Genomic DNA, 6710 nt, shown 5'->3' on the forward strand with positions numbered 1-6710 from the left:
ACAATTTATTAAAATAATTTAATTGACTTCAGTCAATGGGCGTGAATGAGGGCAGAATTTCCCTGAGAAAGCTGTAGACAGAAGAAAGGGCCACCCATCCTAAATGCCTTCTGCCTGCCCTTTTTTGGGTTGCATCAGACTGCCTGAAAGAGGGCTGTATTTATCATCTTTGATGCCTCCAGCTCAATGGTCAATTCATATTAGATTCCACAAAAGGCAGTGAACCAAATTCATCTCTGATACAATTCCATTGACTTCAGTGGTTTTACCACAGGGATTAATCTGGCCTAATATTATAGTGTAAGAATGCATGTGTGTGTACTATTAGCCCAGACTCTTTGCTGGAGATCATGCCATGTAAAAGCTGATAGCTGTTGCAGTTGCAATTTGCTCAAGAAATCCAATTCCTTTTGTTGACCCACTGAAGTTGACATTCCCCCCCCCAAAAAAAAAAAAGGGAGACCAAAAACCCCTCCAAATGCCTAATCAATTTGCAACTGCAGCTGAATTTAGATATATATTTGCTAATTTGGTGTATTATGCATGCAAATATTGGTATAAAAGGTGTTTCAATTATTTTCTAAGGCAGGGACCTATGCATTCTCCGCAGTCACAAAGAGTTTAAATGGAGTTATTTTTCCCTGCCTATAATCGTTCTCCCTTTTAAGTACCCAGGCAGAAAAAGTAAGTTTACTGCTTCTAGCACAATGGCTCTCTTCACTTTTAGGTTTGGGAGACCTGGGTGACCTACGAAAGTTAATTAGAAGGTTAACAAAGACTAAGGCAGAGTAGAATACAGCGCCTCTCCTCCAGCCAAAGATGTCATCCATTAATTAGGGAAATCGTTAAGGTGGTCTTTATTGAATCCATAGAAAATCGGCAGTTTGCAGTCGACAGTTTTGATCAGATTTTCCTCTCCCCAGTAATACTACCCTTAATCGTAGGAGCCACGGAGGGTTCAGGATGGGCTGGGAGGAGTGAGGGGGAAAGTGTATGTGCACATAGGGGGAGTATGTGTTTCAGCGACATTACAGTTAAACAGCCGCCAATTGTGACGGCTTTGATTCTCAGGCTTACATGGCATACTTATTCCATGATGTAATCTTTATTGAACCTGGAAGCTTGGGGGTGGGGGGCAGGGGGCAAGTGAAACTCACTGCTGCTGCCGCTGCTGCCTCTCAGCCGCAGGAAGCCCTGGGAGTTAATATTGCAGTCATCATAGGCAGAGCTTGCTGCTTTTGCATGGTAATACGCTATCTGACTCCCCTTTCCTCCTCACTGAAGAGTGTCTGCTTCGAGCATTGAGAGCAAACAGCCATCTGCACAACAGACCCTTCACTTCTCCAAGAATACATTCACTTTAAAGTTGAAGGGCCTTTTTGTAGATCTTAGATTTTTTTATACTCTTTTTTTCTCACTACAGTACCAAAGTGGTGTTGCTATTGAGGATTTCAAGTGAAATGTTAGACAGTCCTGGCATTTTAACATGTATATTTTTTAACCTACTGGGAGAACTGGCTGGCTGGAGGTCTTTGCTGATTTAGTTTTGACATTTTTCCCTATACATTGAAAAAGCTGTGTCAAAGATAGTCCAGCCTGCTCCGTGTTGTTACCAAGAAAGTGACCTAGCATTGCAGAAGTGTTTTGTTTGAACATGGGAAGCCATCACCTTCCAGGGGAGGAAGGCAAAGACAAGGGCTACTGCAATCTAGGATGTTTACATTTAAACAATGTCCTAGCTCTAATGTCCTGGAACTTGGAGCCATTGGTTTGAGTGTTTTAAAAATGTGCAATCAAGAGGTGTTTGGATGTCTAGAGGACTATATCCTATGCAGCATGTGGCAGAAAATGTCTTAGAAAGATTTTAAAAATAAAACTATTGGATGAGTAATATTTTAATTGACTGGTGTTGCACTATTCCAGGCCATTAAAATCAATGATCTACTAAAAAAATCTTGTACTTATTCTTGCATCTCAAATTCTGGTGAAAAGCTTCTTCATGTTAGCATGAATTTCTCTGTCAGACAGAATTTGAGTGTGAAATGCCAAGAAAAAGCAAGTCTTAATATACAGAGGGCACACATACGCTTTATTGCCTTTATCTTTCTGTTCAATGCATAGATAGTACTTTATATATAGCCTATCATTCAACCTCTCTTATAAAATAATTAAAGTTTACTTAGTATTTTAGTATGCAAAATTGCAAGCATTGAAAGCAAGTATCAGCACAGAAAGAGTAGCAAAAAAATGCCAAGCTGCTTCTGATACGCTCCATGCAACTCTCAGTTTTTCTATATCCTTGTGGTGCCAAAAGAAAGTGCCCAGGTTTCGGCTGGGATAGAGTTAGTTTTATTTCTGGTAGCTGGTACAGTGCTGTGGTTTGGATTCAGTATGAGAGCAATGTTGATATCACGCTGATGTTTTAGTTGTTGCTAAGTAGTGCTTACCCGAAGTCAAGGACTTTTCAGTTTCTCATGCTCTGTCAATGAGAAGGCACACAAGAAGCCAGGAGGGAGTGTAGCCAGGAGAGCTGTAAGCTAGCCAAACTAGCCAAAAGAATATTCCATACCATAGACCATCATGCTCAGTATACAAATTGGAGGGAGTTGTCTGGGTCTGATCATGGTTTGGGGACAGGCTGGGCATTGGTCAGTGAGCGGAGGGCAATTGTGTAGAGAATAATGTGCCTCTCTTGGGGTTTATATCTCTCTTTTTTGTTGTCTCTCTTTTCATTACTATTATTGTTATAATTATTACTATTAGTATTATTATTTTATATCCATTAATAAATTGTTCTCATCTCAACCCATAGGTTTTGCCTTTTTTTCCTACTCTCCTCCACATCCACAGCAGGGTGTGTGAGTGAGTGGCTACATGGTACTAGTTGCCAGCAGGAGTTAAACCATGAACAAGGTATACTCCATGAGTAAGGCTTTCTCCATGATTTGAAGAGCTCCCAGAGACTTGTGATTTGAACTGGAGAGGTACTGTGTTCCCACAGCTCTGTTTTGGACATTTTTCTCTTTTAGGCTAAGAGACAAACTAACTCATCCATTGTGTAGTCTCTGAGATCCCCAGATAGAGTACTATAAGAGGGCCACACTCTATTATTCTCTTATTATAGAGCAGCAGAGGTTGTTCAGGAGTTACGTTGGATTTTTATATGTTTTCCTACTGCCTTTTGTCTTCTAGTAGCAGTCCTGTGGCTTTGAGAGCTTTGGACTCCCAACTAGAGGCAGGTTCCTAAATTTAAGGTGGCTTCTCTGTGAGGCTTTAGAAATCATTGTGGATAGGGCGATTATGTTGCTTAGACATATTTTTGTATCACTGTACCCTCCATATTAAAAATGCCTTTAAGGTAAGAGAGCTGGTGTTAGTGTTAACTTCAGCACTCCTCCAACGAGTTTTCTGGCAATATTGAACAACATTTGTACAAAGCCCCTGGTAGTCAGTGTATTACTAATGGAGGTGTTGCTGGGAGTATGGGCAGGATCAGATCTCAAGTGTGGGAAAAAATTCTTGTAGCCATAGCTGTAATGCTACCAAGCGTATCGAGCATGAGAAGCATACCAAGCACGAAAAATGATGACTTACAGATGTTTTTTTCTCACCTGATGCTTCTAGAGTTGCAGTCCAAATTTGTATCCTTGGTATGGAACTTTACTGGATTTTTCATGTGATTTCTTTTTCCCTTCGGCAGCTGAGGCTGGGAGAAAAGCAAACACAAATAACTGCAAACACAATTTTACAGTAATTTCACAGTTAATACAGCTTTGAGAAGGCTGGTAAAAGGTGCGCACTAGTATTACTTTTTAACTATATTCAATATAGCAGCACTTCTAAGTGACTGAGAAAGGAAAAAGTGACTGAGTTTTTTTAATTCACTCAAATTTCTTAAAATGGCACAGGGAGGAATCAGTACAGGAGATACATCAAAAAAAGTACAAAATAAGTCAAAAGTGTAGAAAGTTCTCTGGATGTCCGGGAGGCTGGTTTTAGCTGCTTGTGCAGTTTCTCCCCTGCCATCTTCTCTAAAAACATCATGGAAGGTATTTCAGGGGAAGTACGAGTTTCTAGAAGGTACACAGTTCCACTTAGCTTTAGTCACCTGCTCCTGTTTTAGTGTTCTGAGTGTCTTTTTCTATTCAAGAGAGGCAGAGGAACACTTGCAGATCTTACTCTTTTGACCTGTTTCAGACTTCCATGTCAAGACAAGACGAACTGCGCCCTGAACATGCCTACTCCTTGAATTATAAAGCAGATCTGGAAAACAGCTTCATTTGAGTCAGGCTCGAACTTGAAATTGAGTGCTGTAGCTTAACCAGAAGCAGATGCAGATGAAGGGACTCCAGCACATAGCATCTTGTGGGAGACTGAAGGGTCACTGGAGAGCTATGAGGTGGAAAAGGAGCTGTCTAGAGAAGAGGAGAGAGTTGGCTATGCTGAAATGGAATTTCAGTCCCAGAATTTCTCAAGAAGTTTTATATTTTTAATAAATAACTGAGTGCTAAACATGGCAACATCAGCTATAAAGAGAAGGATGAGAATATTCAGCAGGAAGAGATGTTGGCCTTTACAAAGAGAATGAAGATAGTTTGTAATCATGCAAAATGTCCTTAAAGATGAATTGGAAGGATTCCTGCTTGAAGCCAGAAGTTCATCACATAGAAATGCAAAAGGGAGAAAAAAAGTACCTCCTTCTGTTACTTACCGCACTCTGACCATGAGATGTTATGTTACAGGGTTGCCAAGTGGGCAAATGCAATTCTAAGTTATATCAAATGAGCTGTTTCCAGTAGAGAAAGGAAAACAGGAATGCTGTGCTCTGCCATGCACTGAGACTTCCTGTGGAATTCTGTGAACAAAACCTGCAGAAATGGAGGCTATCACAAGTGACTAAAATGAGGTCTAAAGACCCAAGAAAAGAGCATGAGACCTTGCAGAAGGGATTAAAGCAACATCTGAAGGCTTTGCTGAAAGGCTTGGGAGATGGCCTGAGACTGGAGGTAAAATTTTTTAGGGGCAGCAGGAGCTGGAACAAGTTCAAAATAAATGAATAAGGAACCAGTAACCAGATGGCTGAGAACCAGCAGCTTTTCCGGGGACAGGGAAGGCCAAAGAATCTTTGGCAAGCTTGGAGGTTACTAACTGAGCAGGACAGCAGTGAGGATTAAAAAAGCTAAAAATACCAACAGCACAAGGAAATCAGAAAGTTGCAAAAGTCAGAAACCTGATGTGTAATTAAGGCTGCTGGAGGACTTCTGCTGCCCAGCCTTATAACACTGTTACAACTGCAGAAACTGGAAGAGACATTGAACAAGCTGTACAAATACACAAGAAACTGGCTAAAAAGTTGCAGTGAATGATCTGCGAAGGCATGACCAGAACCTTTATGCCAGAGAAGATGGACAGGAACAGTGTTTGTTTCCCAGGAACGAAACAGGTCTGAAAACATTACCTGCAAAAAAAACCCAACAAAAAAACAACCATAAACCATCCACGTAGACTGGGGCTCAGTGGGGGTCTTGGAAAAGAGAAGGGGAGAATCTACCTAAGCTGAGGAGAACCTGAGGAGCCTTCTCTCCTGGCACACCTCCAGCAAAGACTGCCAAGATGCTTTGGCAATGGACCAGCTTAGAGGGACTCAGCTGGACTTGGCGTGGCCTGCAAAGACCAGTGAAAGGAGGCCAGAGCAGTTCTGAGAGGTGCTGGAATTTGTCACGGGGCTCAGCTGCAGCTGTACACTGAAAGGGGACATTGCTGTGGGAGAGAGAGAGATGCTCAGTGCTGCAGACACGGTGAGTATGGGCAGGAGTCGGACACACGGGATAGGAATCCTCCTGATGGCACTTCTGATTGATTAGAAGGAATGGTACAGTTGGTTTGTGTGACTGGGAAAATGGTTACTAAGCCCTGTTAACTGTTCACTTAAGGGGAGGCAGGTAGAGAAATACCACAATAACCATAGCCTGGCATGTGGCCAAAATGGAGTAACTGGTGGCACTCAGTGAAAGCCCTCGCCCACCTTTGAAGAGGAAAAGGTGCAATTTATGGACTGAAAGTACGAAGAAGTACAAGGGTCAGAGCTGTTGACCTAGCCATCTCAGGCAGGTGTGTTGGCTGTGGCCAAATGTGTGAGGGCTCATCAGTTCTGAGGACAGTGGGTACCAGCTGAGCATACAGGTCATTGGGTGGGTATGGGCTGAAGTGAGGAGAGACCACAGTTGGCACCATGCAGCCCACTCCACAGCTTGTTGTGAGAGGCCAGTGTCTCAACAGTGGGGTCTAGACTGCGTGGATGAAGTAGATGAGCTAAAAGATCAGATCTGTAGGCCATGAATGACCTTGCTTAATAGGAGAAGAAGGTGTCACAACACAGTCTGCACTCTGCTAGTAAAAGAAAGCTGAGGAGGATCCAAGATGTGCCTTGAGATCTGGGAAATCTTGGCAGTGAATGCTGCTGTGCATCAGGGGTGGCACCTGCATAAGCAGGTTGCTTTGGGGCAGCAGTGCAGGTTCAAAGCTAATCCCATGATGACCCTCGTTTGCTGCAGGCTGGCTCAGTGACAGAGCTGCCCTAGTGTGTACGAGCTTGTCTCCTGTCAGAGAACACTACTTGGGCAGTACCACTTGTGTGGTGGGGTGTTTGGTCCAGAGAAGCTGATTAAATGTTATACTAAAACCCCACCACCACCCTCCCCAAGTTGCAG

General features: G+C 42.8%; 1 long non-coding RNA gene across 1 annotated transcript; it reads left to right on the plus strand.

Moving 5' to 3' along the window:
- The first annotated feature begins 1122 nt into the window (after nucleotides 1-1122).
- On the plus strand, nucleotides 1123-4508 carry LOC113967583. Its single transcript, XR_003534226.1, has 2 exons — nucleotides 1123-1245; nucleotides 4198-4508. It is a non-coding gene; the product is annotated as an uncharacterized LOC113967583 (long non-coding RNA).
- Nucleotides 4509-6710: the final 2202 nt, after the last annotated feature.

Source organism: Neopelma chrysocephalum, unplaced genomic scaffold (genome assembly GCF_003984885.1).
Source record: "Neopelma chrysocephalum unplaced genomic scaffold, ASM398488v2 Primary Assembly neopelma1_23, whole genome shotgun sequence".
NCBI lineage: Eukaryota > Metazoa > Chordata > Aves > Passeriformes > Pipridae > Neopelma > Neopelma chrysocephalum.